Here is a 10835-nt window from a genome sequence, read left to right as displayed (position 1 = left end):
TTTAGCCACCAATCCTAGAGCATTACCCGTTTTATTTACAATTATTTCTACTACAGCTTGCAACCTGATTATTCTATTCAACATATAAATGGGGGTCCTATATCCCCAGGACCCATCTTCTGCTCATGTCGCTGGGTCATAATATGCTATTATTCTTTCAGGTGGCCACTCATTATCTTTCCATTTTCCTATTTGTAGCTCTCTTTTTTCCCTTCGGTTGTGAGTTTCTAATGCGTCTGTATATACCGATACCCCTAGGCGTTCTCCTCGGTTTATAGGTAAGAAGAAAAAGCTTGGCCGTATAGTCCCTAACACGCACGCTCCGGTCCAATTTTTTTGGTAATCGGGTATATGCCAATTTTCCACAGATCCAATATTGCCCTTCTGGACTTGACCACCCTTTATCAATAGTGGTTCCGTTGGTCCAATTTGCATGATTTTTACTTATTTCTTGGGCAGTGCCCCATTTATCCTACTTTTGGTAAGTACTATTCCAGTTATATCCCCTTTCACATACTAAATATCTGACTGGTTTACTCCCGCCGTCATTTTGCCAACAGCTTCTTGCTATTATGCTGGTTGTTTCCTGACCTGAGTTGATATATTCTAAACATTAGGGTCTCATATGTTGCTCTCTTGGGCCTCCCAGGGCCAATTCTCTCCTTGATTAGTTCCACCACATACATAACAATTAGTTACATTTAGTGACTTAGCAATGTTCTCAGCAAGATTTACAAATAGATTTTTAGCCACTGTGGGAATTTCATATTTCGTTCCTGTTTCCATTTCATGATAAAATGACTTAAATAACAGTCTATGCTGCACTGATTCTCTTTTCTTTCATTTCAATATTAATAACTACACCTGGGTCTTCTCCAGGTCCATATATCTTAAGTCCAATTTTGGTTATTTTTTTTTTTCTGTTTCCAAATTTCTAAATTTATAAGGGTTAAATTTACTAAATTACAGGTACAGGTTGTACAATTATTGTCTGCTTGTACCCTTGTGATTGAAGCTTGTAAATCCCCACATTGGCTGTCATATCCCCAGCTTACAGTATCCTAACATACACAAGACCATCCCCTTCTTCCACATAGGTGTGCTGACTGATATCTCACCGTTTGACTGGGTACATAATCAGGATTTATCTGACATTGACGTCCACCTCCACCTGGGCAAATATATTTTGGTTGATTACTATAGTACCGTCTCCACTCTAAACTCCCACAATTAATATCCAGATCATCATCTATAATATCGCATGCATCAAAAATTACTGATACTGATGTGCTCAAATTGGCCATATCCTTACTTATTCCAGTTAATCTTCCTACTTCCGAATTTGTTTTCATTTCTACCCACTATTGATAAGGAAGTTCCTTTGGATCATAACAAACAGTATCATTTTCCACCGAGCATTTCTTATATTGCGTTCCATTGTATATACAACTCCCGTTCTGTTTCCCTTTGCACTCGTAATAGGTGTGGTATATTAATGTTTTAGTACTTACTCGTCCGTGCCGGGCGGTTCTTATGCACTCGGTGCAATTTTGATTACCTGTCACCAGGTTGGTGAGTCCGAGTAAAATCAGGAGAGGTCCGGTAAGGGATCTCATGGTCGGAGGCATCAGCTACAAGGGGTGCTCGTCCTTGACTGGCCTTACTTGGTCGCGACTGAGAATCCCTACCCGGTCTTGCCCTCTTCCCCTTCTCAAGCGGACTTCTTTATTTCGATGACAGTAATAAATCTTACCCACCAGAAATCTCCTATAGGAGTAGTCTGTCCACACCGAATGCAGAGGAAACTTCAGCTTTGAATTTGAAAACGTCCCTGTTAGCCTCTGTGGGAAATGATATATTTGTTACACAGGTTACACCTAACCCTCAATAATCATACAACATGGTTTACCTAGTGGACAAACTTAGTCCTGCCCAATAATTGCTTAATGCTATAGTCTTTAATTTGCGATCATTTCTCATACGTTCATTCCCTTTTTAATGTTATTTTTGTGGTTCCAGGTTGTAAAATAACTTTCCAGTCTTTCATGGGTCCTTTTACTCGAGTCGCGTGTGTCCACCCCTTTTACGTGGTCCGGATGGCAGTATCTATAGTTAACAATACAACAAAGCCTCCTTCCCATGAAGGAACTAAAGTTTCTTTCTTCCAAGTTTTGATCAGTACCTTATCCCCTGGTTTGAATTGATGGATTGCAAACCCCAAAGGTAGGGTTTGTGCCATTATTCCTATATCTCTTAGTTCTTTCAACCTTTCTCCTAAAACGATAACATATTTCCGAATATTATAATCTTCCACTACATTGTTTCCAATGGGCATCCCTTGGAGATAGGGCATGCCGTATAAAACCTCATATGGCGATAATCCAGTCTCACTGTGCGGTTTGATCCTTACGTTAAGAAGGGCTAGCGGTAAACATTTAGTCCATGGCATCTGTGTTTCAACCATTAGCTTCGCTAGCTGTTGCTTTATTGTTTGGTTTATTCTTTCTACTACTCCCGAACTTTGAGGATGCCATGGGGTATGATATTCCCATTTAATACCTAATGATTGGCACAAGGATTTTATAATTTTAGAAGTAAAGCGAGTGCCTTGATCAGAATCAATATATTGTATTATCCCATACCTGGGGATTAGGTGTTCTAATAAAATTTTATCACCGTCTGAGCTGTCGCTCTTGCTACAGGATAGGCTTCGGCCCATCGTGTTAAATGGTCTACTATAACCAACAAATATTTCAATCTTCCTATTCTCGGCAATTCGGTAAAGTCGACTTGAATCCTTTCAAACAGTCTATAAGCTAGTTTTCTTCCTCCCATGGCCACTTGTCGAAACACGGCCTTATTTACCCTTTGACAAGTTAAACACCCTTGTGTAATTTGCCTTGCTATTTCAAAAAATTCCAATACAGCCAAACTGTTTAAGGAAATGATCACTTAACGCTTTTGTACCCCAATGTGTTTGCGCGTGTAAGCATTCTAATACTTGCCTAGCGTAAGCTTTTGGCAACATCTCTCGCTCATCAGGTAATGTCCATTTCCCTTGTTCCACTCTAGCTCCTATTTTCTCTAATTTTGCTTGTTCCTCCAGCATAAACTTTTTCTCCTTTTCCTCTTATCCTCTTCCACTAGTGTCCTCCCTTGTTTGTGTATGATTAATTTTAACAGTTTCAATCCTCAAGGCTGCTTCCTGAGCCTCTTTATCTGCTAAATTATTTCCTCTAATTCGATAATCTAATCCCTTTTGGTGTCCCCTCACATGCACCACGGCTATTTCCTTTGGTTCTCTTAACACTTTTAAAATTTTTACTATCAACTCCTGATGTATTAAGTTCTTTCCTTGAGTGTTAATCAAGCCTCTTTCCTCCCAAATTTTTCCAAAAGTATGGACTACTCCATATGCATATTTGGAATCTGTGAATATGGTCCCTCTTCTTTCTTTTAATAATTCCAGGGCCCTACCTAGGGCATAAAGCTCACAAGCCTGAGCTGACCATGATGGACTCAGAGGTCCTGATTCCACAAGTTCTAAGTCCTTGTCAATTTTTGCATATCCTGATTTTCTCTTCCCTTCTATTACTCGGGAGGATCCATCTACAAACAATTTTTCTCCTCCCTCTAATTCAAGATCTCTAAGATCGAGCCTTACTTTTGTCTGGGATTCTATAACTTCTAAACAATTGTGTTATAGCACTACTGCTTCTGAGGGTTCCCCAAACTGGAACTGAGTGGGGCTCTGGGCAGAGGTGACTCCTAATTCCAAATTAGGTGAATCTATCAAGATGGTTTCATATTTCAAAAGTCAACTATCTGTCAACCATTTCTCTGTCCTCTGTTGGAGGACATTCCTAACATTATGTGGCGTATATACCTTTAGAGGTGCACTAAAGGTAATTTTCCTAGCTTCCTCTATCAATAATGCCATAGCAACTAGGGCTTGGAGACATGCTGGCCACTCCCTGCTCACCGGATCTAATAATTTGGATAAATATCCCACCAGTTTTTTGGTTGTTTTTTTGGTTTTTTTGTTTTTTGTTTTTTTTTTTCTCCTTTTTAGTCTGTGGAGGTCTTAGGATTAAAATACCAGAAACCCGGTCAGGATCTAATTTCTTTTTTTTCCTTTGCTTAACCAATGTCCCAAATATTTTACTTCTTGCTCTATAAATTGTAATTTCGAGCAGGACACTTTTAATCCCTTTTTCTCTAAAAAATTTAGCAATCTAATGGTGGCTTTTCGGGTCTCCTCTTCAGTTTCTCCTGCTACCAGTAAATCATTCACATATTGTAATAATTTTCCCTCCTCGTGTACTGTAAAACCTTGTAAGATTTTCTTTAAGGTCTGTCCAAACAGATTTGGTGACTCCGTAAACCCTTGTGGTAGCACAGTCCACCTTAATTGTTGTTTTTCGTCCTGTTTCGGGGTCTTCCCATTCAAGGTAAAATAATCTCTGGACCCCTTATCCAAAGGACAGGCCCAAAAGGCATCTTTCAAATCTATTACACTACACCAAATATGTTTAGGAGACAGGTGACTCAATAAAGTATAAGGATTTGCCACGAGAGGGAATTTGGTGATTGTTCGCCGATTCACAGCTCTCAAATCCTGTACCATCCTATATGTACCATCTGATTTCTTTACAGGGAGTAAAGGGGTATTATGGGGTGACATACATGGTTCCAAAGTCCCATTTTTTTAGTAATTTATCCACAATAGGTTTTAGACCTCTCCGGCCTTCTATAGATATAGGATATTGTTTAATTCTAATTGGCTTATGAGGGTCTGTTATTTGTACCTTGATGGGTTCCATATCTAGTCTCCCAACATCTCCTTCCTTATAGCATACTTGGGGGTCAATTTTTTCCTCATCAAGTTGGGTTAAGGTACATAAGTTAATATATAACCGATCTCCTTGGCTCTGAATAGTTAGGTTTAGTTTTAAAATCAAGTCCCTCCCTAATAGGTTATATTCTGCTTCTGGTAATAAAAGTAAATCATTTAAACAAATTTTTGTCCCTGTCTCAATCTCTACTTCTTCTAAGATGGGGACTTTGAAGGGTTCTCCTTTTGCACCTATTACTGACATCTGGGCTTTTCCTTTTCCTACCCCTTTTTGGAGTTTCTGAATTGTTGACCTTTCAGCTCCAGTATCTACTAAAAATAAAAATTCTTCTTTTTGGGGACCTACTAATAGTTTTATCGAGGGCTCTGTTGATGTTGAGGTCCCCAGAAGATATAGCCCCTGACACCCCTAATCCTCTTTGAACATTTTCTCATCCCGTTCTGGTTTACGGCAGTTTTTCTGAACATGTCCCTTTTTGTTACAATAGTAACAGACGGGAATTGTGGGTTTGTCTTGATGAGATTGTCCCTGGGGTGGCTGTTCTGGTCTCTTATCTTTTTTCTCTCCCAGCTGAGTCTTACTCCTCTGACTTTCCCTTACTGCTGCTACAAAAATTCTTGCCTCTGCTTTTTGTTTTTCTTCGTCCCTCCTGACATAAACCTTTTGAGCTTCTCTTAGTAATTCTTCCAACCCTCTCTCTTGCCAATCCTCTATCTCCACCCAGAGGTACTTCCCGTAAAGGATACAAAGACGCTTCTGGGTGCTCAGTTTGGGATCCTTCCCTTAGAGTTGAATTCGACCCCGGGGCCATAGGGGAAGTCGTCAAATTTGGTGACGGTATTTGATGGGTAGCTGGATTATACGGGGGAGGTAAGTGATCTAGGGGGTCCCACTCCTTCTTTTCCTTTTCCATGTGTTGCTCCCCTACGGTCTTATTTTTCCCTACTCCTGTTTTAAGATTAAAAATGCCCACACGGGCCTTTATCCATAAACTAGCATACTCGCTCTCCTCTTGGCAAAACGGTTCCTTAGAATTTACATACAGGTTTAGCGCCTGACAAACCCAATCCTCAAATGACCAAAATACAGGCCAAAAAACATGGGGTTCTTTGGCCATTTTACCGTACAATATTTAACTAATTTCTCTTCTGTCTTCCCTTTTCTAGGGCCATTATTATTCCAATGTTTTAACATTATTCCTAATGGACTCTCCGGAGGTATTTTTAGTAATTCGCTCCCTTTCTTCTGGTCCTGGGTTCTCGATTTCGTCTGACCCATCTAGGAATTTTTACTGTGGCAATTCCTACAGCCCTTGGTTACCAATAAGAGTGTCTTGCAGGGGGTTTCAAACTTGTCACTCACCTATGGATCCTATAAAAATCACTTCGGTCCTTCACCGGCCAAGTCCCTCGCGGGAGATTGGAACCGCGGTTAGAAGATCTCCACAATCGCTTCGGAACGAGGTTCCGTCTCAGTCACGCTCGTACACACACAGGCAACCGAATCTCACCCAACCGAACGGTACACACCTTAAATACTTACAACTCCGTCGTCTTCGTTCGGATCTTCGCGCGCAGAATTACGGGCAAAATAAACTACTGCAGCCGGCAAGGGAGCTCATAAAAATTAAATTCTTTGCTTGCCCCTATTTGGGTTCAGGATGGTGTTAGTCCCGACCCGACCCGATCAGGAGCCACCAAATGGTGGGGCGCCCCTCCTAGATCAAGTCAGAATTCAGGAACCAAGACCATCCCGGACGAGCCCCCAGTTGTGATAAATGATTTAGTCCCAAACAGGATTCCAATTTAAGTTTACAATTTATTAAACGAATAGAGGCAAGCAAACAGCGCTGGGTGCGCCGGGAGTCTCCGCTCCACCAAGACACACACCTTCACTTCTTACAATTCCTTCCTTTATACTCTCTAGGCTTCGTTTCTCGCCTTTCTCCGCCTTTTTCTTGGAAGATGACTCTTTCTCTAAGTACGTCACCACTTCCCCGGTCTGCGCATGCTTCATCTTTTTCTAGGTGGTCGTCCGGTGGTCGTTGGGAGGAAGATGCTCCTCTTCGTCAGTGCACTCTACATGACCTCTCTGTTTGCGCAGGCGCTCCGTTATTCTACTTCTATTATGCTACCTTATTTGGCTATACATTTTCTCGACATTTCTGCGGTTATCTACAACACGGGTTTGCACTAGTATATCAGGAACTAACATACACATCTCAGGAGGCTACATAAGCTACACATATCAAGAGAGTTACCCAAACTATACTTATCAGGAAGTTACGTAAAGACTACCACTCCCCTGTTTATGGTCATGCCCTACATATATTCCTTTATTTCAATATAAATGACATTTGCTTCAAGCTTATATTCACTAGATTTTCTTTACACGAATCACTCATTCCTCACATGCCCAATCGTGGTTGAAAATAGACCTACAACTACACGCAAGCTTTTCAGCTGGGTGGCAAAATGTAAATGTTCTCTGCTTCAAATAAAATGGCCATTGCTGCAAACTGATATTAGGCTGCTTTTGGATCTTTTGCCAATTGTGTGTCAGAAGCTTCTCTCAAAAACTGTAGATAGCGAAAATTCAAACATTGGGAAAGGGCAACTGTTCCCACTTTGGAGAACATCAGCGCCTGTTGGCCGGTGACTTACTGTTTGCTAAAGCTATTTCACACAGAATGAATCTGCTTGGTGTTTTTTTCACAGCGTCTGATAACTTCTGTGCCTGTAGCCTTCCTCAGGCCGAAGCGCTCTGTGTCGTAGCGTTGTCTTGTAAACGGCTGTTTAAGCTGCCCTCAGGCGCCGCCACTCTATGAAAGCTGAACCGGCTTTTTCTCCTTGGAGGCGCCCGGTCAGATTTCTCTCCGTGCCCGAGCGGCAGGCGGGCGCTGCCGGGCGGGAAGCTCTGCCCGGGGCTGCTCTCGCCTCTGCCCGGGGCTGCCGGCGCCCCCTCCCCTCTCCCCGGCGGCGGGTGCACGCGCGGCTTCGGGAAGCTTCGCGCGGTAACGGCCGGCGCGAGGCGAAGGGGGGCGTCGTTGCCAAGCAACGGCCGCCGGCGCGCGGCGCTTGCGTGTGGCGCTGCCCGCGGGCTGGAGCGTCCGGAGCAGCGCTGCCCTGAGGAGGAGGAGGGCGCTTTCGGGGCGGACGTCCGGGGGAGCGGGCAGCTGGTCGCGAGGTACAGGCGAGGAAGGCACTTTGCTCCGGGGAACGGGCGGCGGGCAGCCTGCCTAGAAGTCCGGGGCCCGGGCCCGGGCCCGGCCCTGCCGTCGGGGCCCGGCGCTGCAACGGGCACCAGGTGTGCTCCAGGCTGTGCGACATGGGCGTCGCAATGGGTGTTTGAAACGTCAGACCCCAGCAGTTCAGAAGCTGAGCACTGGAGTGGGAGGCTGGGGGCCTCAGGTGCTGCCTGCTTCCACCTCAACAGAGATCAATATCCCCCACCTCCCTTGGCATTTGGAAACTACCGGAGTTGTGTTAGTGTTGAAAGAAGGGGCAGGTAAGAAGGTTCATAAATGTATTCAAAACCTGTTCTTCAGGCAGAATTATTTGTGTGGAGTGAATGCAGCCTGGCCCAGGCACTGAGCTGCACGTGAGAAACGAGCCGAGCGCTTTGTGCTTGGGGAGGTCCAGTCTTCCTGTGCTGGAGATGGGGAATGAATGTTTGGAAGTGACAGTTGCACCCTCAAAAGAAAAGAATACTCATGATTTCCACTGTGTTGTACATCCTTTCCCAATTTGGATTAAGCCCTCCTGGCCACACTTCCCTGTGTCTGTAGTAACTGCTGGCCAAACTGCCATAAAGTCACCATGTTAAATTCAACCCTGCGGAAAGGCCATGCACTTTGCGGCAATCCATGCACTTTGCGGCAATCCCTCGGATAGCCGAGGTTTGTTCCCAGCTTTTCCTCAGGACTGTTCTCCATTCAGCACTGCCGAGGTACGTGCCTGTGATGTGAAAGATCAAAATCTGGGATACCAGAACATGGAAACTTTGCAGAGCTGTTGATACTCGGAAGATCCAGATCTGCAAGAATGTGAAGCGACACCTGCTCATCAGTGGGATTTTTGAGTAGTGTTTTCCCTGTGTCAGTGTTAGATGACTCAGATTTGTTGTTAGGAAGGATAAATCCTTAACTTTTGTATTGCACTTGTAATCAGCACATCTCAAAGAGCTCAAAAAAGATGGTAATTTATATACATGGGGTCTTTTAGAGATTAGCAGATGGCTTCTGCATATGTGGGTTTTGTTCCTCTAGCACTGTAACTAGTTAGTAATACGTCTCTTAACGCACCAGTGAGATACGGTCTTTGAGGTTCCCACAACAGGTATTTTGCCTCTACGGAACCAGAGTTGTGTCTGGACAACAAGGGAATCAGAAATTTCTATATGCTCAGCTCCAGAGTTCTGCCAAGTTTATTTTTTTATAGTTTTGCTTAAGGCAGTCAACGTGAACGTTGTTGATTCCGACATGGAAGAGTGTCACAGGGCTTGGCCGAATCCCCTCTCTCTCTGCAGCAGAGTGAAGGTGTCATTGTCCTCTTGTGGCTGCTGGTCGGTGGTGAGGAGGACGTTGTGGACATGATGCCCTCTAAAACATACATGCGGTGTGTTTTGACCAGCTCATGTGCCCATCTTGTTGTGAACAGGCTCCTCTTGGGAGAAAGAGTTGAGGGGGAACCAAACCCAGCATTGACTGGGCCTTACCACTCCTGCAGTGAGCTGTGTGTGGTGTCAGCCATCCCTGCAGCCCTGAGCCCTCCCTCTGTCCCTGTGTAGGGACGGGTACCGACAGGTGGCTAGGCATATCCTCCGGGTACCCGTACCTGACACCTCTCCTCTGTCTGTCTGATAGGTCTGTTTGCACCCAGACACAAAAGATGGAGAAATTTAGCAGCACCTCATGTTATTCTAGAATACACTTTGCTTTGAAAAGAATTACTTTTTGCTCAAAAATGGTGAATGACCAAGACAAAAATACCTTCCGCTTGATGCATTTCATAAAAATGTATCTATATTCTTAGATCAGCCTGTTGTCTCTGAAGATTATTGCATTCCTGAAGGGTAGTCTTTTTGTTCCTTCCTCTCTGCCTTCGCAAGGTTAATTCACTTGGTAGGGTGGGGGGATTTCCCGTCCTGCTTGGGAAGTACAGTGTCATATCGGGTGCTTGTGGTAGCGTCTTGCATTAGGAGAAAGGCAAGAGAGAAGCATTTTTTCCCCGTGGGGAGGTCAGTAGCAAGGTTTGCAGTTGTTGTGGACGCTCACAGAGCAATATCGCACCTGATTGACCTGAGATGGCTGTCCTGGATAAACATGCTTTCCCTTTACTGTATGTGGCTCTGTCTGCTTGAAGCATTGTCCTGTCCACTGTCCTAGCAGAGACTCTCTTGCCTGCTTCATCAAGGATGCCCTGTCCCTGGACAAGCAGTCCTTGTTCCTCAGAGAAGTGTCCTGTGGTCATAGGAGCTAAAGCGTGACTGTGCCACCAGCCTGATGGGGGTAAGCAGCAGGATGTGTTTGCTCCTATTTGTGCCTTCCTGACAATACTGCCAGGGCCCGGCACTCTTCCCCCTGGATGGTGCTTGATGCTGTTGGTGTCCATATAGGTGCCTGGGAGATGGGTGGAGTCTGGGAGGAAAAGGCGGCAGGAGGTGACTGGGGTAGAAGCTCCCTGCATGCACTTGTAAGCAATGGAGAAGGCCTGCCCTGCTTCTCCCAGCCCATCAGGGTGTATTCCCCAAACCAAGAGAGGAATCTTGCCTTGCCTCGCCTCGTCTAACCCTTCTGCCTCTGCTCTACAAAAAGTGCATTCCCTGTGTACGGACAGGAGCACCCCACCTTCTCCTGCCTCTCAGGGTCTGTTGTACCGATGAGCAGTATATGTTGTAAGTGCATAGTCGTCTCTCTGGTCTATAAACAGCCTATAATTCCACATACAGGCAGAAGAGCCCTGTACTACCTGTGTGCAC

Source organism: Phaethon aethereus, assembly GCF_964289735.1.
Source record: "Phaethon aethereus genome assembly, contig: HAP1_SCAFFOLD_223, whole genome shotgun sequence".
In the NCBI taxonomy this organism is placed as follows: domain Eukaryota; kingdom Metazoa; phylum Chordata; class Aves; order Phaethontiformes; family Phaethontidae; genus Phaethon; species Phaethon aethereus.
The sequence above is the reverse complement of the archived record's forward strand: the minus strand, read 5'-3'. Positions refer to the sequence as shown.